Source organism: Rattus norvegicus, chromosome 13 (genome assembly GCF_021556685.1).
Source record: "Rattus norvegicus strain SHRSP/BbbUtx chromosome 13, alternate assembly SHRSP_T2T, whole genome shotgun sequence".
Classification (NCBI taxonomy): Eukaryota; Metazoa; Chordata; class Mammalia; order Rodentia; family Muridae; genus Rattus; species Rattus norvegicus.
The window spans coordinates 84383883-84409226 of record NC_141546.1 but is presented as its reverse complement, the minus strand read 5'-3'; the positions used below and the strand labels follow the sequence as shown (position 1 = coordinate 84409226).

The 25344-nt window shown below is 39.3% G+C and overlaps 1 pseudogene; it reads right to left on the bottom strand.

Annotated features, from left to right (window-relative positions):
- Positions 1-590: 590 nt before the first annotated feature.
- Timm23-ps7 (translocase of inner mitochondrial membrane 23, pseudogene 7) overlaps positions 591-25344 on the bottom strand; it is a 76940-nt pseudogene continuing 52186 nt past the window's right edge.

Here is a 25344-nt window from a genome sequence, read left to right as displayed (position 1 = left end):
GTTTTATAAAGGACAACATTTATTTGGGGCTGGCTTACAGGTTCAGAGGTTCAGTCCATTATCATCAAGGCAGAAGCATGGCAGCATCCGATAGGCAGGCATGGTGCAGGAGGAGCTGAGTTCTACATCTTCACTCAAAGGAAGCCAGGAACAGACTGAACATCCTCGGACAGCTAGGAGGAGGGTCATCAAGCCCACCCCCACAGTGACACACTTCCTCCAACAAGGCCACACCTTTTAATAGTGCCACTCCCTGGGCCAAGCATATGCAAACCATCACACATGGTGATAAAAGTACAGCCTGAATTTGGAGAGTAACGTTGTTTTCCAGTTTGGGGTAGGAGGTGCAAGATCATCTCCAAAGGAGAAGAGAACACATTCTCAGTGAGCCACCAAAGGGTTTGGCTTCCACTCACTGAGGGCAAGCATTGCAGTGCAGGCAAAGCATCCATGATCTTTGTCGCAGCAAATCAGAGTCTGCAATTATTCAAAGTAATTGTAGGTACACGAGAGAAATCAACTCCAGACTGACTTATTAGTTGATCTGGATGACTATGAAATGTCCCCCATTCCTGAGGTAGCAAACATCTTCAGAGTGACTGTTGGAGCAGGGGACCTTTCATGTACTCCCGTTTATTATACAGTGCATAGAGACTGGTAAGTGTTGGTCCTGCCAGGCTGCCACATGCTATTCCTTGAAGACCACCTGTACATTTATAGGACATTCTCGTCATGGTTCCTGCTGCTACTGTGTTAAGGTCATCTTCTCTTCTGCACCCCATGTTTTCTCAATGATATCACGAAAACCACTATAGAGCAAAGCCGGGGAACCTAGAGTATTAGCCTCAAGCACCCCTTGCCTAGTCAACGTATTCAAAATCTGTACATTTCTTGGCTTGGACCAGGCCAAAGCTCTGGGTTTTCTTCAATTCTAAACGAAGACCGTTCATTGTCCCGAATGCAGCCCCTGTCATGCAACGTCTTCCAATGGTAAAGAAAGCTAGTTCACATCTGCGTCGGGTTTTATTAGCTCCAGTTGGCAAAATAAATCCATCTGTATCCTGAATGAGATAGCGTGGATTCACATTTAAATAAGGAGACAGGGGGTTCACACCAGTCAGCAGGAAGCTAGCCAAATCATTGTTCAAGTAACCAGCTCCTCCCGCTCCGAAGAAGCCTGCTAACCCGCAGGTGGATTTGTTACCACTTTCTCCACCACCCTCCACAAGGTCGCAGCAAACCGCCGTGGGCTTCCCACCGCCACCTCAGGCCAGGGTCGTGTGCTTGGCTGTGGCTCCTGACAGCAACAGCAGGGAGACCCGCGTCACTACTGCTACCTTCCCAACCTGACTTTATGGCATATCTCTTCGTTCTTTGTTCACATCCAGTGAGAGCTTCTAGAACTTTCTAAGGAAAGCGGCACTGCCTTATAGGCTCTTGGTACTGTTTGCACCAAGTGTTTAAAGACAAGTATAAACTATGGAAAAAGCCAAACTATTTATCAACAAGTATGGATATAATATTAACTTTGTTTTAAAGTTTACATGTTTGCATGGGTTACTCTTGAAAGGATTAGATGATAGCCTGGAGAATAGAAAGGAAAAAAAAATGGATATCTTAGCAGAAAAACTTGTCTATGTGCTCTTAAATCTGTTGACGTGCTACTGACTAGTTGAGCCACTAACTAGTTGTTCTTTACCATAGTGTGTTACATGAAAGAGATAGAGGATCTCTGAGAAAAGAGAGACGGATGTGGATGGCGAACATTTTGTTCTGTACTTTCTCCATGTACAATTTCTCCTATTCTTCACGTTCATTTTCAAATTCCACCTGGTACTTTAAAGAAGGAATGTAAAGACTAGGAGAAAGGGCCAAAAATAAAGAACAAAGTTTTCAGTTTGAAGGACACCATGAGCCATTTGGTGGTTAACGCTCAACTTGACTGGATCTAGAATCTCGCAGGGAGCAGGCCTCTGGGTATATATGTGAGTGTGTTTCCAGAGAGGAAGTTCCATCCTGAGTGTGGCTGTCATCATCCCATGGGCTAGAATCTTAGTCTGAGTCCAAAGAAGCAAAAGGGGAAACAACAACATATTGCTGTTTCTTGTTCTTTGCTCCCGAGGCTTTCCAGGCAGGAGCAAGCATCCTTAAGGTCCTGGGACCACAGTGGATATGTTTGTGTGCCTCTATGCTTTCTATGATGATGGGCTGTACACTCAAACCCTGAGGCAAAGCATGCGCTTTCTTTTTCAAATCATTAAGTATTTGGTCACACCATTAAGAAGGACTAATTAATACAAGCCCAGTTAAAAAGAAAAGGAGGTCTCAGAGTTCAGATTAAATTCAGAAAATCTCACATCCGTGTCATAACACTACTTATTATACAAACTATATTAAAATTCTCTGCCCTCTATTCTTTTGTTTATCCAAGATCCTATGCAAGATCTCTGTTGGTCACCTTACCATTACACTACAAATTAAATGAAAATTAAGTTTTGTATTTTGGCCCATAGTTTCCAACTGGTCAGTCTGTGATAAACTGGTCCAATTATTTTGGGCCTGTGGTCAGGTAACCTGTCATGCAGAAACACAAGGTAGAACAAAACCAGATATATCATATGGAATGACAGAAAGAGGAAGAGAGCAGGTCATGCCATGGCTAACACTGCAGGGTCTTTTTCAAAGCCACAGTTTAATAACTGGAGTCTAAACCCCTTCTCATAAAGATTTGCTCGTTCCCCAGACACCACCATAGCACTATGTGCTGTACAATAAGCACACGGGCCTTGGACATTTATCCAAATATTGATATTCTACCAGTAGCTTCTAAAGTCTCATGTGCATATCAAAATGCAAGGTGGATCTACTCTGTTTCCAAGAGTCCCTGGAGTCTTAGTCGTAGCCTCGTTCAGTAGTTAAGTCCAAAGTCTCAGCTTGTACCATATGTGAACTTGGCACTGTGAGGCCAGATAAGAAATCAAAAGCACAAGTTATCCAGGATACAATCGGCTTTTGGGAAAACATTTCCTATTGAAAAGGGAGGCATTGTACCAAAGAAGTCTGAAATCAAGCAGTGGGAATGTTACTCTCTAGAGCTATGCCTGGCCTTCAGAAAAGGTTGTGGCAAGATGCTGGCATTAAAAAAAAGGCTTATCAATCCTGTCCCTAGACTTTGTGATCGGGGGCTTCTTGCAGGGACACTGACCCTGCTACACTTCTATCACACTGGCTTTGCTATGAAATCTTGATGGAAATCTATAACCTGAAGTGTTTTTTGCAAATTTTTACAAATTTTTCATTTGTTTTGCTGTAGTGATTTGCACTTCTTGCTTCTGTAACGTCAAGGATTCTTAGATTGATTTTTTTTCATTTTTCAAATTAAAATTGGCATATTTATTGTATAAAATTACGGCTTTCATCATGAGATTTTCACAAATATATAGCATAGGCTTTGTTCCTATTTAGTCTCAATTACCATCCCTTGCCTCCCCTCCAGCCTTTTTCTATTTTTCTTTTTCCTTCTAAGGCTGGCTTAAGATGGTGCTATCTAGCTCTGTCCACTTTCCTGCAAATAGCATAACTTTGGGGCTAAGCATCCTGGGGCACACTTTTAATCCTCGTTCTCAGGCAGATGGATCTCTTGAATTTCAGGCCAGACTGGTCTACATAAAGAATTCCATGCCAGCCAGAGTTATATAGTAAGATCTTATTCCACAAATTAAACAAAAAAAAATCCATTGTGCGTATTAATCACAATTCCTTCATTGTTTTTTTATCTGTTGATAGACATGTAGGTTAATCCCATTACCTGGCTTTTATGAATGGTGTCCTAATAAATATCGATGTATCATCTCTCTTCTATGTGGATTTCGATTCTTTAAGGTATGCACCCAGGAGTGCTTTAATTGGATCAAATGTTAGTTCAGCTTTTAGCTTTCTGAGGGAACACTATATGTATTTCCATAGTGATATCATGATATTATAATCTGATCATCATTCCACAAGAGTTTTTTTTTCCTTGCATCCTGGCTAGCACATTTCTGTTTTCTTGATAACCATTCTGACTGGGGTGAATAATAATTTCAATGCCTGGCTGGTCCTTGCGTGTCCTTGGTAACTAAGGGTGATGAGCATTTTTTCATGTATATATTGGCCATCCACATCGTCTTTTTTTTTTAAATTTAGAGAATACTTTATTAGTTTTTGTAATCAAACCCACGTAGATAAGACCTTACATATTTAATACAGTGTGTTACCCCTGTACAAATGGAAAAAACTTAAGTTCAACATTTCTAGACCAATATGGCTGTTAATTTCTGTACAGTGCCAACTCAACACAGTAAACGGGGATACTTTTTTCCAAAGTTGACAGCACAGCTAAAGTTTCAAAAAATTCAAATTATATATCTGTATATATATATATATATATATATATATTTATATAAAAAGACCAATAATAGCAGTGTGTTATGCATCAACAGCAGCAACAGCTTTTCCAGGTTCTGCAGTCATCTGAACAAAACTGTAGAGACATCCAGCACACTCCATTAAAAAAAAAAAAGTAAAAAAACAAAACCCGAGAAAACAGCACAGTTCTGTTACTCTTGTGGTACCTGGCACCATTTTTTTTTAAATTAGCTTCTCAATCATCATCTGGAAAGAAAACATTCTGAGCAACATCATTAAAAACAGCTCTGATAAAGCACGGTCACTACTACGTATCATAAAGCAGGTACAAGCTATTTTACATCCACAGAGGTATGATACAGTACTGTCCTACATCTATAATACTAGAGGATACAATTTAAAAGGCATTATTTGAGACTTGATTCTACTTTTCCAGCAGAGGGCCCAAAGGATGGTGTGACACAGCTTTGTAAAGAAACATACTCTAGACAGGATTTCCTTTCTCTAGTGGCACAGTTCTAAGGATTCATTCTCTCCATGAATGTCAGCTAAAACCGTTATTTAAAAAATGAAATATCCCTAAAACAAAACCGTATAACCACCGGATTCACATGAAGATGACCTAGTGGAGACAAGCTGGACCTCACCTTACCAACAAGCTATCAAATCTGTTATGTTTAAACAGTGAGACCTCCAAGGAAGGAGATGCCAAGTAGTGCTTCAAAGCTTCGGACCACAATCAAACACAGCATCCTTTTCAAAAGAAGCAGAAGCTCATCTGAATATGCTCAAGGATGCTGACATCAACATTTAATCATCTCCTCACTCATCCAGGAAGAAGGGGAGATCAGTTACTACTGTACTTTATTGTGTTCAACCAAATCACCATGTTACAAAAATAGCAAGCTGCCATAATAAAAAATAAGGTTCCTCTATCCAGCACCAGATAGCATCATTTTACTTTCAAGCCTAGAAATTGCACACTTGTATATAAACCAACCAAAGATGAGGATTGAGAGTTCATCTTGGTGGATTTTTCCTTTGATGAATATGAAGTGTCCTTCCTTATCTTTTTTGATGACTTTTAATTGAAAATTGATTTTATTTGATATTAGAATGGCTACTCCAGCTTGCTTCTTCTGACCATTTGCTTGGAAAGTTGTTTTCCAGCCTTTCACTCTGAGGTAGTGTCTGTCTTTGTCTCTGAGGTGTGTTTCCTGTAGGCAGCAGAATGCAGGGTCCTCGTTGCGTATCCAGTTTGTTAATCTATGTCTTTTTATTGGGGAGTTGAGGCCATTGATGTTGAGAGATATTAAGGAATAGTGATTATTGCTTCCTGTTATATTCATATTTGGATGTGAGGTTATGTTTGTGTGCTTTTCTTCTCTTTGTTTTGTTGCCAAGACGATTAGTTTCTTGCTTCTTCTAGGGTATAGCTTGCCTCCTTATGTTGGGCTTTACCCTTTATTATCCTTTGTAGTGCTGGATTTGTAGAAAGATATTGTGTAAATTTGGTTTTGTCATGGAATATCTTGGTTTCTCCATCTATGTTAATTGAGAGTTTTGCAGGATACAGTAACCTGGGCTGGCATTTGTGTTCTCTTAGGGTCTGTATGACATCTGTCCAGGATCTTCTGGCCTTCATAGTTTCTGGCGAGAAGTCTGGTGTGATTCTGATAGGTCTGCCTTTATATGTTACTTGACCTTTTTCCCTTACTGCTTTTAATATTCTTTCTTTATTTTGTGAGTTTGGTGTTTTGACTATTATGTGACAGGAGGTGTTTCTTTTCTGGTCCAATCTATTTGGAGTTCTGTAGGCTTCTTGTATGCCTATCGGTATCTCTTTTTTTAGGTTAGGGAAGTTTTCTTCTATGATTTTGTTGAAGATATTTACTGGTCCTTTGAGCTGGGAGTCTTCACTCTCTTCTATACCTATTATCCTTAGGTTTGATCTTCTCATTGAGTCCTGGATTTCCTGTATGTTTTGGACCAGTAGCTTTTTCTGCTTTACATTATCTTTGACAGTTGAGTCAATGATTTCTATGGAATCTTCTGCTCCCGAGATTCTCTCTTCCATCTCTTGTATTTTGTTGGTGAAGCTTGTATCTACAGCTCCTTGTCTCTTCTTTTGATTTTCTATGTCCAGGGTTGTTTCCATGTGTTCTTTCTTGATTGCTTCTATTTCCATTTTTAATTCCTTCAACTGTTTGATTATGTTTTCCTGGAATTCTTTCAGGGATTTTTGTGTCTCCTCTCTATGGGTTTCTACTTGTTTATTTATGTTTTCCTGGAATTCTTTCAGGCATTTTTGCGATTCCTCTCTGTAGGCTTCTACTTGTTCTCTAAGGGAGTTCTCCACGTCTTTCTTGAAGTCCTCCAGCATCATGATCAAATATGATTTTGAAACTAGATCTTGCTTTTCTGGTGTGTTTGGATATTCCATGTTTATTTTGGTGGGAGAATTGGGCTCCGATGATGCCATGTAGTCTTGGTTTCTGTTGCTTGGGTTCCTGCGCTTGCCTCTCGCCATCAGATTATCTCTAGTGTTACTTTGTTCTGCTACTTCTGACAGTGGCTAGATTGTCCTATAAGCCTGTGTGTCAGGAGTGCTGTAGACCTGTTTTCCTGTTTTCTTTCAGCCAGTTATGGGGACAGAGTGTTCTGCTTTCGGGCGTGTAGTTTTTCCTCTCTACAGGTCTTCAGCTGTTCCTGTGGGCCTGTGTCTTGAGTTCACCAGGCAGGTTTCTTGCAGGGGAAAAGTTGGTCCTACCTGTGGTTCCAAGGCTCAAGTTTGCTCGTGGGGTACTGCCTAAGTGCTCTCCGTGGCGGCAGCAACCCGGAAGATCTGTGCCGCTCTTTCTGGGAGCCTCCGTGCACCAGGGTTCCAGATGGCGTTTGGTGTTTTCCTCTGGCGTCTGGATGTGCGCAGAGTGCAGTCTCTTCTGGTTTCCCAGGCGTGTCTGCCTCACTGAAGGTTTAGCTCTCCCTCCCACTGGATTTGGGTGCAGAGAACTGTTTATCAGGTCTTTTTCCTTCAGGTTCCGGCGGTGTCTCAGGCGCAGGGGTCCTGCCGCTCCTGGGCCCTCCCCTACGGGAACCCAGAGGCCTTATACAGTTGCCTCTTGGGCCAGGGATGTGGGCAGGGGCGGGCAGTGTTGGTGGTCTCCTCCGCTCTGCAGCCTCAGGAGTGCCCACCTGATCAGGTGGTGAGGTCTCTCCACATCGTCTTTAAAGGGCTGTCTGTTGGCCTTCGTCTGTGTTCTTAATTATTAGATAATTTGGGTTTTTCTTTGATTTTTGTTGTTGTCTTTTGGTGTTTCGTTTTGAAACTCTACAGATTCTAAGTACACTTCATGTTGGAAACACACTGGGTAAAGACATACTCCCAGTTTTTAAAAGATAGCTTTATTTTTTTTTAATTGTGTGTATGTGTGAATGTGCTCACAATTATTTAGATCCTCTTCATTTAATTGTGCTAAGTCAGAAGTATCTAGGAATTTGTCCATTTATTACAAGTTTCTTTAACATGTTTCAAATATAAGCTTTGAAGTCATTCCCTATCACTATTATGGGTTTTATTAATTATCTGTTATAATATCACCCTTTTCCCCAGCTTTATTAATTTGGATCTGCTATGTTTTTATGTCAGTTAGTTTTGCTAAGGGTTTGTGCTAGCTAGCTTTCCTGTCAATTTAACACAGGTTAGAATCATTTGAAAACAGTTGAGAAAATGCTCCTACCATTGGTTTGTGAGCAAATGTGGGGCATTTCTCAACTAATTATTGGTGTGGCTGGGCCTGTCCCATAGGGGAGAGAGCCATCTCTGGATCGGTAGTCCTGTCTGTAGAAGAAAGCAGGATGAGTAAGCCATGAGAAACAAACCAGCAGGAAACACTCCTCCATTTGCCTCTGCATCATCTTCTGCCCTCAAGTTCTTGCCCTGACTTCCCTCAGTGATGGAGTACAACCTGAGAGTTATAGGCAGAAATAAATCCTTCCTCCTCAAATTGCTTTTGTCCATGATATTTTATCACAGAAACACTAAGACAGGGTATCTTTTCAAAGCGTCAACTCTTTGTTTCATTTATTCTTTGTATTGTTCTGTTAGTTGGCGTTTAATGAGTCACCACACTGATTTCTATTACTTCTTTGTACCTATTAATTTTCAGTTAGGTTTTTCTTACAATATTTAATTCTGTAGGGTGCATCATTAGATCATTTATTTGTGATATTGGATTTTCTAAATCCCAAAACTCATAGATATAAACCTTCTTTCAGAATTGATTAAACTGTGTTCTAAAGATCCTTGCAAGTTTTTTTATTTTGATTTTTGATTCTAAGTATTAAAATTGGCACTTGATTTATTCAATGACATACTGACCATTGAAGAATGAATATTTTAATCTATTTGTGTTGTTTCTCTTGCTATTCCTTTTTTGCATCTGATTAAAATACAAGAGATTATTTGAATTCTTTTATTTCTTAAGACTTTATAGTCCCCAATATGATCAATTTTGGGAAAAAATGTAACTGGCTATTGTAAACCACGTACATTTGGCAGCTACTAGATAGAAATGTCTGTAGATGTTTGTTGAGTCCATGGTGCAACTTAACTCTCGACTTTCTTCTTTGGGGCATTTGGTTTGCATCTATGTGTGTGGTAAGTCACTCATTATTACTGAATATGGAACTATTTGTCCCTCTCAGAACAGTAATATTTGATTTATATAATTGAGTATAGCAATATTCAATGCATATATAGATATGTACATGCATGTGCATGTACATGTATGTACATTTGTACAGGATTTTACATTTATTAATATTCACTAAGTGTCTTTACCTATTTCTGATGTTGTCTCAAAGTCTGCTTTGGCTTGTCATTTATCCACTTATTTTAGGCTTCTACTTGCTTCATATGCCATTTTATATTTTTCCAATTTCAGTGTGTGTATGTATGTGTGTCTTTTCTAGTGAGGTGTATTTCTTGCGGACTGAAAATGAATAGGTTCTTGTTTTAATCCAAGTTAAATCAATTACTCTTTATTAATTATAGGTAAGCCCATTTAAAATTAGGGGCATTATTGAGAAGTAATTCTTCTTGGTAATGTTGTTTGTTTACTGGTTGGCTTGAATAATTATTCCTTGTTTTTTTCCTCTCGCATTTATAATAGCTTCCTTCGAGTGCTTACTGAGTTGGATTTGTTTGACTGGCTATCAGTTCTCATCCATTCTTCTCAGGAATGTTTTTCCTGACCTTTGTGATTGAGACTGTCCTTCTTCCTTTGTGCATAGGGTTATTTTAAGTATCTTTTGCAATACTTTATTAATGGTAGCACAGTTTGTGTTTGTCTTGGGAGGGCTTACTTATCCATTGATTGCTAATGATCACTTTTGAATGCATACTAATTTTAATTGACAATAGTTTACACTTAGCAAAAACTATATTCTATGCTTTTCTGGTTTTGATGAGTAATCTCATGCTGTTCTGTTGATTTTTCCTCTGAAAGTGAGTTGGAATTTTTCTCCAGACTCTTTAATATATTTCCTTCCTTCTGTAGTTTTATCATTTTAACTATAATGTATCATAGAGAAATTATTTTCTGTTCGTGTGGATTTGAGATTCTGAACACACTTGTGTTTACATATATATCTTTGACTATCTTTGGCATGTCTTTGCTATATGTTAATTGAATATATTTTCTATAGCTTTACTCATATCTCAGCCCTTTCTTATACTCACAGAATTTTAAATTTGGTCTCTTGATTATGTTTCAGAGTTTTTCAAATGTGTGATTATATTTTCCTATTGTACTGTCTTTCTGGTATTTGTAGCAATTCTTCACTCTTCTCCCTTTGTTATTTTCTCTTGACATAGTCTACTGTTGATGCTTTCCACTGCATTTTATTTTTATTTATGTATCTATTTCCAACTCCCTTTTTAGAAAAAAATCAAAACCTCAATTTCTTTGCAAATATTGTTGACTTTCAATCCATGTCTTTAACTGACTTTATTTTTCATTCATGTTTGACTCTTAGGTCATCAATCATTTTAAACACCAAACTACTGAATTGTCTGGTATTTCAACCACCTTAGTCTCTTTTGGTTCAATGATAGGGATAACTACTCTCTTTTATAGGATTTGTGTTGCCTGAACTTTTTTTCTTTGCACTCTGTTGTTACTTGTAAAGTGGTAGGGTATTCGTCTATTTCAGTTTTATTGGGGTAGTCTTGTTAGTGAACAGCCTTCTCTTGGCTAAATGCTCAGTGCCTCTTAGAGAAGAGAAAACAAATCACACATCTTCAAATTTCACCACTCAAGCTATAACTACTGGATCATACCTGAAGGTTTGTTTAACTATTTTTTGAATGCTGAAACTAAATGTATGGATCTTGATCACGTATGCTTCTTCAGTGGTGTTTTTCCTCAGTGTATTATATAGGAAATATATATTTTGTGATGTTCACTTTGTCTTGTTATGTGCCTTATCGTTGATGGCATTCCTATATATGACTTAAAACAATGACTGTAAGATTTTTCCCATGGCAAATTTAACCATTCTCTTTTTAAATTCATGCACTTGTTATTATGTTTGTATTATTTAAAACAGTTTTTAAGTTTAAATATATTTTGATCACATTCTTCCTCTTCCCCAAGTCCTTTTTGATCCACTCATTTTTCTGTCCACTCAACTTTAAGTTCTTTCTCAAAAAGTAAACCAAAAGCTAAGTATGATAACAAACCTAGAAAACAAAATACATCAATACACAAATCAAGAAACACACACACACACACACACACACACACACACACACACACACACACACACAAAGAAAGCCCAGTAGAGTTCATTATGGCTGGTCAAGTACTCTGAACATAAAAACTGCGCTGGAGTAGTTAATATATCCAGTGTCATCCCACTGTAGAAAAATTATCTTCCCAGCATGTATAAATGATAAATTCATTTGTTAACTTTTACCCTAGTGTCTAGTCATTCATTCATTCATTTAAAAATTCAATACAATAAAATATGATACGATAAAACTATTTCATTAAAGTTGGACAAGACAAACCAACATAAGTTAAAGAGCCCAAGAGAAGGCACAAGAGTAAGAGACTTTTTCTCAGACTCACTTGTTCTCAAACTCAGGAATCCCATAAAAACACTAAATTGGAAGCCATAAAATAAATGTTGAGGATGTGGTGTGACCAGTGCTGGCCCCATGCCTATTGTTTCAGTCTCTGTGAGTTGTCATGAAATTTGATCATGTTGATTCAGTGGGCCTTGTCCTCCTGGTCCTCCATCCCTTCTGGTTCTCACATTCTTTTGCCTCCCCATCCATGGGGTTCCCTGAGCTCTAAGGGGAGGGATTTCATGAGTCATCCCATTTAGGGCTCAGTGTTCCGAGGTCTCTCACCCTTTGCACAGTGTCTGACTCTGTGTCTCTGTATTTGTTCCCATTTGCTGCAGGAGAAACTTCTGATGATGATGATGATGATGATGATGATGATGATGATGATGATAACCATTCTCTTTATGTCACTGATAAGTGGTCTATGGAGAAACTCCAAAAGTGAGAAAGCATTCCAAAATCCAGGAAGAAACACCTAAGAGTCTAAACAGAAGCCAGTGATCACATTAATATTGCTGTCACCTTAGGTCATAGAAGGTTTTCCCCTGAAATGGTCAGCAATGACTTCAGAGATTCATAACTGCAAAACACTGAGGATAAGTGACTTTGAGTGCCCAGTTATAAATAGGATGTCTACATTACCTCCTCAAAGGCACAGGAGGACATTATCAAAAGGGTATAAGAGTCAGACAAAAGTGGCATGAGACGACAGTGCTGAATGCTGACTACCGAGCATGGCATTGCTATTGCTCTCTTGAATTTATAGTAGCTATGATTGGGCCTGCCAACCCCTGCCATGGAGGAAGGAAGTGTTCTGGGAGCTACACCTTTCGCTGAACATTCATAAACAGTTAATTCTTGATTGGAGAGAGACATTTTATTTAGTGGCATAACCAGTAGTAAGATGTTTGTGCTCATGCAAACAACATAAGGAAACTCATTTGGTCTCTTCCTCTCTCTCTCTTGAACACATGCGTGCACACACACACACACACACACACACACACACACACACAGAGAGAGAGAGAGAGAGAGAGAAAGAGAGAGAGAGAGAGAGAGAGAGAGAGAGAGAGAGAGAGATGAAGATAGAAAAGGGGCTTGTTTAGAAGACAAAGATGTAATGTAACAGGAGATACCAATGGAGATTGAAATACATTACATACATATCAGAAATGTTATAATGTAACCAGTTATTATGTACAGTTAATATAGTTTAATTAGGTGATAATTTAAATTTTAAATACTTGAATAAAAAGTGATCTGTCATAAGATGTTATTCAATAATATCCTCATTAAACCTTAATTAAATTGCTTTGGTGCTCATTGAAAATTCATAGGAAAGCTATTTTTTTTTTGGCTAGAAAAATTCCCAATGGGAGTAGAATTCTTTGGAATTTTTATGTAAATAATTATTCTATTTTAAAATAAATGTTTAAATCAATCAAGCAAAAAATATTTATTCACTTCTAATCCCAAACTTTTATTTCTGTCTCATGATCTATTGCTGGCTAGGACTTTAAGTACAGTGTTGAGCAAAATTCAGAAGAAAAAACATTCTTGCCTTGTTTTGGATCAAGGGAAAAAGGATACTGTCTGGTAGCTGTAGGGTTTTTTATAAATGATCTTTATTAGTGCTAATTCCTTCTCATTTATGTTTTCTCAAACATTTCTTGCCTCCTTGTCTTTTGTTTATACTAGTAAGGATGGATCCAAGAGCTTGACCATTGTAAGTCTTTCCTAGATCTCTATGTCTTAATTATAAGGTAGCATTGGTTGGAGTTTTTATTATTTATGTTTTGATTTAATGTTTAAAAAATAAATTTTCGCTGATAGGTTTTCTCCTGTATATCATGAGATATCACCCAGTTTATGAAATAAAATGAAAGAAAAAAACATATAAAAATTCATTTGATAGTATCTCTTAAATCTAGGCTTTGTAGAGGTCACTAACAGAGGCCTCTTTCAAAAATATTTTAAATGAGCAATGAAACTGGATAAACTGAAATTTTTCTTTTCTTTCTTTTTTTAAAGAACCCTAAAGGGTTTTATTTATTTATTCTATTGAAAATGTATTTTTTCTCACATAATTCTACCAATCCATGAGCATGGAAGATATTTACATCTTCTGATATTGTCTTCAATGTCTTAGGGTCTTTATAATACAAGTTTTTTACTTGCTTGGTTAGCATTATCCCAAGATATTCTATACTATTTTATGCTATTGTGAAAGGATTGTGTCCCTGATTTCTTTCTCAGTCTGTTTGTCATTTGTATATACGAGGGCTGCTGATAGAAACCTTTTGATCATTTTCTTTCATGTTTAGAAAGTAATAAAATAAAAGCTCTTCTTTATGCAAAATATAGAAATAAATCTTGAAAAGTAGTAACTTGATAAGCAAACCTTTGGTTTGAATCTTTAGAAAGAATGACACAGAAAATGGTTAATAAGCAAATAAAACCATGTTCGCTCATTAATTTATCATCTCCCTGGCAGTAAGACCTTTTTTGTTTCTTATTCCCAGTCAATTCCTTTTCTGTTTTCCTTGTATGAATCGCTTTTCCCATGACCTCTTCACAGTTTTCTTCTTTGCTGTCTTCAGGTTTCTGTTGAAGGGTAATACATGGTGAAACTTCAAGAAGACATGCATTCTACAACAGTAAATTTTTAAAAGACCAACACTGTCAATATTAAAAGGAATGTAGAAGCATCACAAATCTGTATTGCTGAGAGCAATGAAAAATGGCACAATGACCTTGAAAACTGTCCAGATCAGATGATGCATTAAAAGTCCATTTGTCCTATGGCCCAGAAATTCATCTTTAAATATTTATCCAAGAGAAATTAAGATGTATAAACACAATGAGTGTATACATAATAATAATAAAAGCTTTATTTATCATAGTGAGAAACTGGATATAATTCAAAGAATACCAAGAGAAAATGGATTGTTGTGATATGTTCGTACATTAGCACACCAACTAATCTTCAGTGAAGAAAGAGAATGGATAAGTAATTTTCCATTTAAGATCTGCATATATCACTGTATATAAGTTTTATATTAGTTTAAAAAGAATCTATGCCTGGGTCACATGGATTTCGTCTATCACAGTGTCCCCAACTCACCAGGCTTGAACCACCATCAGCTTTTCCTTCTGGAAATAGCAAACACAGCTAGCCCCTGCTGTTCTCCTGGTTTGAGACCCTCTTTCATGCCTAATAGGCTCTGCTCCTTTGTCACCAGGTAAGAAACTTTAGCCAATCTCTGTGAACTCCATTTCTTGACTTTGTAATTCATCTCTGTTGCTCTGATAAAATATTCTGACAAAAAGCAATTCAGAAGAGGGTCAGGCTGTTTGCTTTACAGACCATGACTTGCGGGGAGGTCAAGGGAGGAACTCAAGGCACTGCACTTACAGCCAAGAGCAAGGAGAAACAAAAATTTCTGTTGTCTGTTTGCTTGTTGGCTACCTTTCTTCACTCTTTAATGTGGTTCTGTGCGCAGCTTCTGGAATGTTGCCACCCACTCTGTGTTGTATCTTCCTACTTCAATTAACAATCAAGACAATTCCCCAAATGCATGCCCACAGACCAACATGAACTTGATAGTTTTTAACTGTAACTTTCTGGAATTTGGTGCTTCTGGGTTGGGTCAGGTTGACAATTAATGCTAACCAGCATACCCCCAGAGGCTGTGTCACTGTTAATGCCAGAAATACAAGTCTAATACCAAAGGGTTTAAGAAATAGTTGACTTTGAAGCCAAATGTTTGTAACTGTTATGGGGGAAATTGGGTCTTTGCAAGCACCAGAGGCTTTTTTCTCACTTAGTGTCTCGGTTCCCCTTTTTATTGTCATGAAAAAAATAATAATTGTGAACAAGGCAACTTATACAATAAAATGTTTATTGGGGACTTATAGTCTCAGAGGCTGAGTCTGTTTCCTTTCTAGCAGACAGCATGGTAGCAGGTAGGTAGGCATGACATTTGAGTAGTAGGTGAGAGCTCATACCTTAAGACAACCACCATGGGGCAGAGATAACTAACTGGGGAAGCCATGAACTTCTTAAACCTTGAAGCCCATCCCTACTGATAAATCTTCAACAAGGCAATCCCCTAATTCTGCCAAAACACCAATTGAGAACCAAGTATTCAAACATCTGAACATATATGGGGACAATTCTCATTCAAACAACCACATCAGGTGAATACAACTTGAATGCTGAGGTTCTAGAAATATCAACAAACACCACACCCTAATCAGAAGTTTCTAGAATTCTTTGTCTTGTGAATGAAATTAATAGACAACATGAGAGTGAGTTTAGAAAGGAGTTTTATTATAGTTTTATTATATGTAGGAGCTAGAGATAGAAAGACAGACATAGAAGATAGATAGACAGATAGATAATAGACAGAGATGATAGGTAGATGGTAGACAGCCAGACAGATGATAGATAGATAGATAGATAGATAGATAGATAGATAGATAGATAGATAATAGACTGACCCAACTCCCTATTTACTAGAGTTGGGTCCCAGAAAATGCAGTGATGTCCCTCTGTAAATCTAGAGGCTTCTTATAGGACTTACAACAGAAACTGGTCTGAAGTATGGGGAGCTGGAATGATCAGTTTAGTTGACCCATTCAGGATGTGCCCAGTTGTCTCAGTGTTTTGGTCATGATCTCATGTATAGTTTACAGGCATTTATGTGGAGGGATGATATTGATATGTATATGAAATGAGGATCTAGATCTCCCTTCCTTCCCATGAGCTATTGAGATGAATGTGTTGTAGAAAGAGAAATGTATAGTGAAGGTGAATTCAGTTGAGTCATGTTCTCCTAAGCATGTCTTGAAAAGATGATGCATGTTGAGAGAACAAAGGGAATCAGATACCCCAGAAAGAGTGCATGTAAAAATGATCATGAGACATGGGCATGGACAAGGTGGTTTTTTTACCCTGGGACATCCTCAAGCAGCATATTCACAAACTGCATGTGTACAGCGGGCGAGAAGGCAGACTCTGTTCTGAACGTTTTTGAGTCTTAGAAGATGTTCATGACTTGATAGAGGTAAGGAATTCCAGGAAAAAGTGATAATGTGTAAAGTCTGCAGGAGTTCAGACTTTATTACATTTTTTTGTAGAGAACCACTCACGTTTTCAGAAGGTTGAAAAGACTGTGTTTCAAGAAAATTCTGTTTCAAAAAAACTACTTCTCCAGAAGTGTGCTGGATAGAAAGATTGTTGTGGTAAATATTAAAAAATGAATCTCTACCATCCCATGCTATTGCCACAGATCATCTTTATAGTCCACTGCAGCTCACTAAGAAAACAATCACGGGAAGTCCCACACCCGCGGATCCCGGCCCGCAGCAGCTCTCTGCTCCCAGACCCGGTGAGAGAGAGACCAAACCGCCTGGTCAGGTGGGCACTCCTGAGGCTGCAGAGCGGAAGAGACCACCAACTCTGCTCACCCCTGCCCACATCCCTGGCCCAAGAGGAAACTGTATAAGGCCTCTGGGCTCCCGTGGGGGAGGGCCCAGGAGCGGCAGGACCCCTGTCCCTGAGACACCGCCGGAACCTGAAAGAAACAGACCGGATAAACAGTTCTCTGCACCCAAATCCCGTGGGAGGGAGAGCTAAACCTTCAGAGAGGCAGACAAGCCTGGGAAACCAGAAGAGACTGCTCCCTGCACACACATCTCGGACGCCAGAGGAAAAAGCCAAAGACCATCTGGAACCCTGGTGCACTGAAGCTCCCAGAAGGGGCGGCACAGGTCTTCCTGGTTGCTGCCGCTGCAGAGAGCCCCTGGGCAGCACCCCACGAGCGAACCTGAGCCTCGGGACCACAGGTAAGACCAAATTTTCTGCTGCAAGAAAGCTGCCTGGTGAACTCAAGACACAGGCCCACAGGAACAGCTGAAGACCTATACAGAGGAAAAACTACACGCCAGAAAGCAGAACACTCTGTCCCCATAACTGACTGAAAGAGAGGAAAACAGGTCTACAGCACTCCTGTCACACAGGCTTATAGGACAGTCTAGCCACTGTCAGAAATAGCAGAACAAAGTAACACTAGAGATAATCTGATGGCGAGAGGCAAGCGCAGGAACCCAAGCAACAGAAACCAAGACTACATGGCATCATCGGAGCCCAATTCTCCCACAAAAACAAACATGGAATATCCAAACACACCAGAAAAGCAAGATCTAGTTACAAAATCATATTTGATCATGATGCTGGAGGACTTCGAGAAAGACATGAACACACTTAGGGAAGCACAGGAAAACATTAATAAACAAGTAAAAGCCTACAGAGAGGAATCGCAAAAATCCCTGAAAGAATTCCAGGAAAACACAATCAAACAGTTGAAGGAATTAAAAATGGAAATAGAAGCAATCAAGAAAGAACACATGGAAACAACCCTGGATATAGAAAACCAAAAGAAGAGACAAGGAGCTGTAGATACAAGCCTCACCAACAGAATTCAAGAGATGGAAGAGAGAATCTCAGGAGCAGAAGATTCCATAGAAATCATTGACTCAACTGTCAAAGATAATGTAAAGCGGAAAAAGCTACTGGTCCAAAACATACAGGAAATCCAGGACTCAATGAGAAGATCAAACCTAAGGATAATAGGTATAGAAGAGAGTGAAGACTCCCAGCTCAAAGGACCAGTAAATATCTTCAACAAAATCATAGAAGAAAACTTCCCTAACCTAAAAAAAGAGATACCCATAGACATACAAGAAGCCTACAGAACTCCAAATAGATTGGACCAGAAAAGAAACACCTCCCGTCACATAATTGTCAAAACACCAAACGCACAAAATAAAGAAAGAATATTAAAAGCAGTAAGGGAAAAAGGTCAAGTAACATATAAAGGGAGACCTATCAGAATCACACCAGACTTCTCGCCAGAAACTATGAAGGCCAGAAGATCCTGGACTGATGTCATACAGACCCTAAGAGAACACAAATGCCAGCCCACGTTACTGTATCCAGCAAAACTCTAAATTAACATTGATGGAGAAACCAAGATATTCCATGACAAAACCAAATTTACACAATATCTTTCTACAAATCCAGCACTACAAAGGATAATAAATGGTAAAGCCCAACATAAGGGGGCAAGCTATACCCTAGAAGAAGAAAGAAACTAATCGTCTTGGCAACAAAACAAAGAGAATGAAAGCACACAAACATAACCTCACATCCAAATATGAATATAAAGGGAAGCAATAGTCACTATTACTTAATATCTCTCAATATCAATGGCCTCAACTCCCCAATAAAAAGACATAGATTAACCAACTGGATACGCAATGAGGACCCTGCATTCTGCTGCCTACAGGAAACACACCTCAGAGACAAAGACAGACACTACCTCAGAGTGAAAGGCTGGAAAACAACTTTCCAAGCAAATGGTCAGAAGAAGCAAGCTGGAGTAGCCATTCTAATATCAAATAAAATCAATTTCCAACTAAAAGTCATCAAAAAAGATAAGGAAGGACACTTCATATTCATCAAAGGAAAAATCCACCAAGATGAACTCTCAATCCTAAATATCTATGCCCCAAATACAAGGGCACCTACATACGTAAAAGAAACCTTACTAAAGCTCAAAACACACATTGCACCTCACACAATAATAGTGGGAGACTTCAACACCCCACTCTCATCAATGGACAGATCATGGAAACAGAAATTAAACAGTGATGTCGACAGACTAAGAGAAGTCATGAGCCAAATGGACTTAACGGATATTTATAGAACATTCTATCCTAAAGCAAAAGGATATACCTTCTTCTCAGCTCCTCATGGTACTTTCTCCAAAATTGACCATATAATTGGTCAAAAAACGGGCCTCAACAGGTACAGAAAGATAGAGATAATCCCATGCAAGCTATCGGACCACCACGGCCTAAAACTGGTCTTCAATAACAATAAGGGAAGAATGCCCACATATACGTGGAAATTGAACAATGCTCTACTCAATGATAACCTGGTCAAGGAAGAAATAAAGAAAGAAATTAAAAACTTTGTAGAATTTAATGAAAATGAAGATACAACATACCCAAACTTATGGGACACAATGAAAGCTGTGCTAAGAGGAAAACTCATAGCGCTGAGTGCCTGCAGAAAGAAACAGGAAAGAGCATATGTCAGCAGCTTGACAGCACACCTAAAAGCTCTAGAACAAAAGGAAGCAAATACACCCAGGAGGAGTAGAAGGCAGGAAATAATCAAACTCAGAGCTGAAATCAACCAAGTAGAAACAAAAAGGACCATAGAAAGAATCAACAGAACCAAAAGTTGGTTCTTTGAGAAAATCAACAAGATAGATAAACCCTTAGCCAGACTAACGAGAGGACACAGAGAGTGCGTCCAAATTAACAAAATTAGAAATGAAAAGGGAGACATAACTACAGATTCAGAGGAAATTCAAAAAATCATCAGATCTTACTATAAAAACCTATATTCAACAAAATTTGAAAATCTTCAGGAAATGGACAATTTCCTAGACAGATACCAGGTATCGAAGTTAAATCAGGAACAGATAAACCAGTTAAACAACCCCATAACTCCTAAGGAAATAGAAGCAGTCATTAAAGGTCTTCCACCCAAAAAGAGCCCAGGTCCAGACGGGTTTAGTGCAGAATTCTATCAAACCTTCATAGAAGACCTCATACCAATATTATCCAAACTATTCCACAAAATTGAAACAGATGGAGCACTACCGAATTCCTTCTACGAAGCCACAATTACTCTTATACCTAAACCACACAAAGACACAACAAAGAAAGAGAACTTCAGACCAATTTCCCTTATGAATATCGACGCAAAAATACTCAATAAAATTCTGGCAAACCGAATTCAAGAGCACATCAAAACAATCATCCACCATGATCAAGTAGGCTTCATCCCAGGCATGCAGGGATGGTTTAATATATGGAAAACCATCAACGTGATCCATCATATAAACAAACTGAAAGAACAAAACCACATGATCATTTCATTAGATGCTGAGAAAGCATTTGACAAAATTCAACACCCCTTCATGATAAAAGTCCTGGAAAGAATAGGAATTCAAGGCCCATACCTAAACATAGTAAAAGCCATATACAGCAAACCAGTTGCTAACATTAAACTAAATGGAGAGAAACTCGAAGCAATCCCACTAAAATCAGGGACTAGACAAGGCTGCCCACTCTCTCCCTACTTATTCAATATAGTTCTTGAAGTTCTAGCCAGAGCAATCAGACAACAAAAGGAGATCAAGGGGATACAGATCGGAAAAGAAGAAGTCAAAATATCACTATTTGCAGATGACATGATAGTATATTTAAGTGATCCCAAAAGTTCCACCAGAGAACTACTAAAGCTGATAAACAACTTCAGCAAAGTGGCTGGGTATAAAATTAACTCAAATAAATCAGTTGCCTTCCTCTATACAAAAGAGAAACAAGCCGAGAAAGAAATTAGGGAAACGACACCCTTCATAATAGACCCAAATAATATAAAGTACCTCGGTGTGACTTTAACCAAGCAAGTAAAAGATCTGTACAATAAGAACTTCAAGACACTGAGGAAAGAAATTGAAGAAGACCTCAGAAGATGGAAAGATCTCCCATGCTCACGGATTGGCAGGATTAATATAGTAAAAATGGCCATTCTACCAAAAGCAATCTACAGATTCAATGCAATCCCCATCAAAATACCAATCCAATTCTTCAAAGAGTTAGACAGAACAATTTGCAAATTCATCTGGAATAACAAAAAACCCAGGATAGCTAAAGCTATCCTCAACAATAAAAGGACTTCAGGGGGAATCACTATCCCTGAACTCAAGCAGTATTACAGAGCAATAGTGATAAAAACTGCATGGTATTGGTACAGAGACAGACAGATAGACCAATGGAATAGAATTGAAGACCCAGAAATGAACCCACACACCTATGGTCACTTGATTTTTGACAAAGGAGCCAAAACCATCCAATGGAAAAAAGATAGCATTTTCAGCAAATGGTGCTGGTTCAACTGGAGGGCAACATGTAGAAGAATGCAGATCGATCCATGCTTATCACCCTGTACAAAGCTTAAGTCCAAGTGGATCAAGGACCTCCACATCAAACCAGACACACTCAAACTAATAGAAGAAAAACTAGGGAAGCATCTGGAACACATGGGCACTGGAAAAAATTTCCTGAACAAAACACTAATGGCTTATGCTCTAAGATCAAGAATCGACAAATGGGATCTCATAAAACTGCAAAGCTTCTGTAAGGCAAAGGACACGGTGGTTAGGACAAAACGGCAACCAACAGATTGGGAAAAGATCTTTACCAATCCTACAACAGATAGAGGCCTTATATCCAAAATATACAAAGAACTCAAGAAGTTAGACCGCAGGGAAACAAATAACCCTATTAAAAAATGGGGTTCAGAGCTAAACAAAGAATTCACAGCTGAGGAATGCCGAATGGCTGAGAAACACCTAAAGAAATGTTCAACATCTTTAGTCATAAGGGAAATGCAAATCAAAACAACCCTGAGATTTCACCTCACACCAGTGAGAATGGCTAAGATCAAAAACTCAGGTGACAGCAGATGCTGGCGAGGATGTGGAGAAAGAGGAACACTCCTCCATTGTTGGTGGGATTGCAGACTGGTAAAACCATTCTGGAAATCAGTCTGGAGGTTCCTCAGAAAATTGGACATTGAACTGCCTGAGGATCCAGCTATACCTCTCTTGGGCATATACCCAAAAGATGCCTCAACATATAAAAGAGACACGTGCTCCACTATGTTCATCGCAGCCTTATTTATAATAGCCAGAAAATGGAAAGAACCGAGATGCCCTTCAACAGAGGAATGGATACAGAAAATGTGGTACATCTACACAATGGAATATTACTCAGCTATCAAAAACAACGAGTCTATGAAATTCGTAGGCAAATGGTTGGAACTGGAAAATATCATCCTGAGTGAGCTAACCCAATCACAGAAAGACATACATGGTATGCACTCATTGATAAGTGGCTATTAGCCCAAATGCTTGAATTACCCTAGATCCCTAGAACAAACGAAACTCAAGACGGATGATCAAAATGTGAATGCTTCACTCCTTCTTTAAATGAGGAAAAAGAATACCCTTGGCTGGGAAGGGAGAGGCAAAGATTAAAACAGAGACTGAAGGAACACCCATTCAGAGCCTGCCCCACAGGTGGCCCATACATATACAGCCACCCAATTGGACAAGATGGATGAAGCAAAGAAGTGCAGACCGACAGGAGCCGGATGTAGATCGCTCCTGAGAGACACAGCCAGAATACAGCAAATACAGAGGCGAATGCCAGCAGCAAACCACTGAGCTGAGAATAGGTCCCCTGTTGAAGTAATCAGAGAAAGAACTGGAAGAGCTTAAAGGGGCTCGAGACCCCAAAAGTACAACAATGTCAAGCAACCAGAGCTTCCAGGGACTAAGCCACTACCTAAAGACTATATATGGACTGACCCTGGACTCTGACCCCATAGGTAGCAATGAATATCCTAGTAAGAGCACCAGTGGAAGGGGAAGCCCTGGGTCCTGCTAAGACTGAACCCACAGTGAACTAGTCTATGGGGGGAGGGCGGCAATGGGGGGAGGGTTGGGAGGGGAACACCCATAAGGAAGGGGAGGGGGGAGGGGGATTTTGCCCGGAAACCGGGAAAGGGAATAACACTTGAAATGTATATAAGAAATACTCAAGTTAATAAAAAAAAAAAAAGAAAACAATCACACACACACACACACACACACACATTCACACACACACACACACACACACACACACACACACACACACCACACATTTGGGTAACAGTGAGTCAGAGAGATGGAATACTGCATTGCCCAAGGACATGGTCTCTCAGTCAGAATGTACTTCCTACACTAGCTGTATAGAACTTTGCTAGTAATGTTTAAGCTTCCAGAACAAGGAGTTAAGAATACATCATGGTTTTCTTAAGCATTAGGTGTGATGATACTACACTGTACAATTCTAAGCTATTGGGTGAAGAAATCCTGGGATTTAATGTTACTACACTTATTCTTCACTGACTGTGGATGTGAGGCCCAAGTCACTTAAGACTCCAGAAATTTCAGCACCACAGGCAGTTTGAGGCCCATCAAGGCAGGAAGATGTTCTCCCTGGCCACTGGTTTGTTCTTTTAATAAAAGATTGTCTGGACACAGAACACAGAATCCTCTGAAGTCTGTTCCAAGTTTCTTTCTCAGAAATTACTTCAGTGAATAAATAGTTCCTGTCTCTACAGCAGCCCCTCCACCATGACTTCCTAACTCATTATGCCCCGCACCACCACTTAGGAATGTTCTCCAGAGCACTTAACACACAGAGTTTATCAAACACATTGTTCTCAGTCAATTGAGGTTTATATTACAACAGCCTCTGTGACCCGGAGAGACAAGTCACAAAGATTGCAAGTGATTTCCTATTTTTCTTGCAGATGTTATAAAACAATATTAGCAAGGGAAAATGACATTAGCAACAAAAGGGAAAGTAGAGTGGAGAAAGTTCTTGGAGGAAAAACAAGGTGAAGGTAATTGGTCCTTGACTCAAGTTGTTGACTCACTGGGCTTGAGGTGCTGGAGTACACAGCTGAGAATAGTCATTGACAACCACCCTCCATGAGAGAAAGGCTGAGGGTTTCTTTCAAAATGAATCACAGAACTTAGCGCTCTACAGAATCATTCAGAGAGATTAATTGACTGAAAAGCCTTCCTTGTAACAGCTCATTTGTAACAAGGGCAGTTGTACCTCGTGAAGACGATTTTGTTCCAGCCTCCTTTGTTGAAGATGATTTCATGACAAATATCTAGAGCTCTGCCCTGCAACCCACAGAACCTCTCCCACAGAACCTCTCCCACAGAACCTCTCTCTTTCCAGAAGGGCCAATCAATCTTGGGTTGACTTCCTTATCCTTGACTTCCTTTGTTATGTAGGTAAATGGAATTTGTGTGTGTGTGTGTGTGTGTGTGTGTGTGTGTGTGTGTGTGTGTGTGTGTATTCTGGGAGGAGAACCAAAACATTAAACTTTGAATTAGATTGTTAGCATACTCCACTGAACACATTTGTCTACAACAAAACAAGCAGTGGGAAAGAAGTACTCTTACACAAACATTTCTGAAATATAGCTATGTATGGGGAGGGGTGTGTGTGTGTGTGTGTGTGTGTGTGTGTGTGTGTGTGTGTGTGTGTGCACGTATGCCTGTGAACATGGTGTATGCAAGGACATGAGGAGACCAGAAGTTGAACATTGGGTATCTTCCTTAAGTGCTTTCCATCTTACTTTTTGAGACATGGACTCTCACTGAACATGGAGCTCACTGATTTGACTAGATGAGCTGGCCAGCAAGCTCCAGGCTACCCTTTGTCTATGCTTCCTAACATTGGAATGCAGGTAAGTGCCACAATGCCTGGCTTTTTATAGGGATATGGGGGCGGAGGGGAAAATCTAAGCACGGGTCTTCACATTGTACAGCAAACACTTTACCAGTTGAGTTGACTCTCAAGACCCCACCATCCCCTGACCAGATTTGTAAAGCTTTACAGGACTTACCTTTGAGAGAGGAAAGGGATAGTGTGCTGTTTTGTCCTTTATACTCATGGTTACTTCTCAAGCCTTATCCTCTGTTTTAGCACCTCATATACTACTAACTCTACTTGCCCATTGTAGAGGAATTTTAATCCAGTAACATGACTGCTCTAGCAAGGGATCATGTATCTGGCTGGAATGCAGA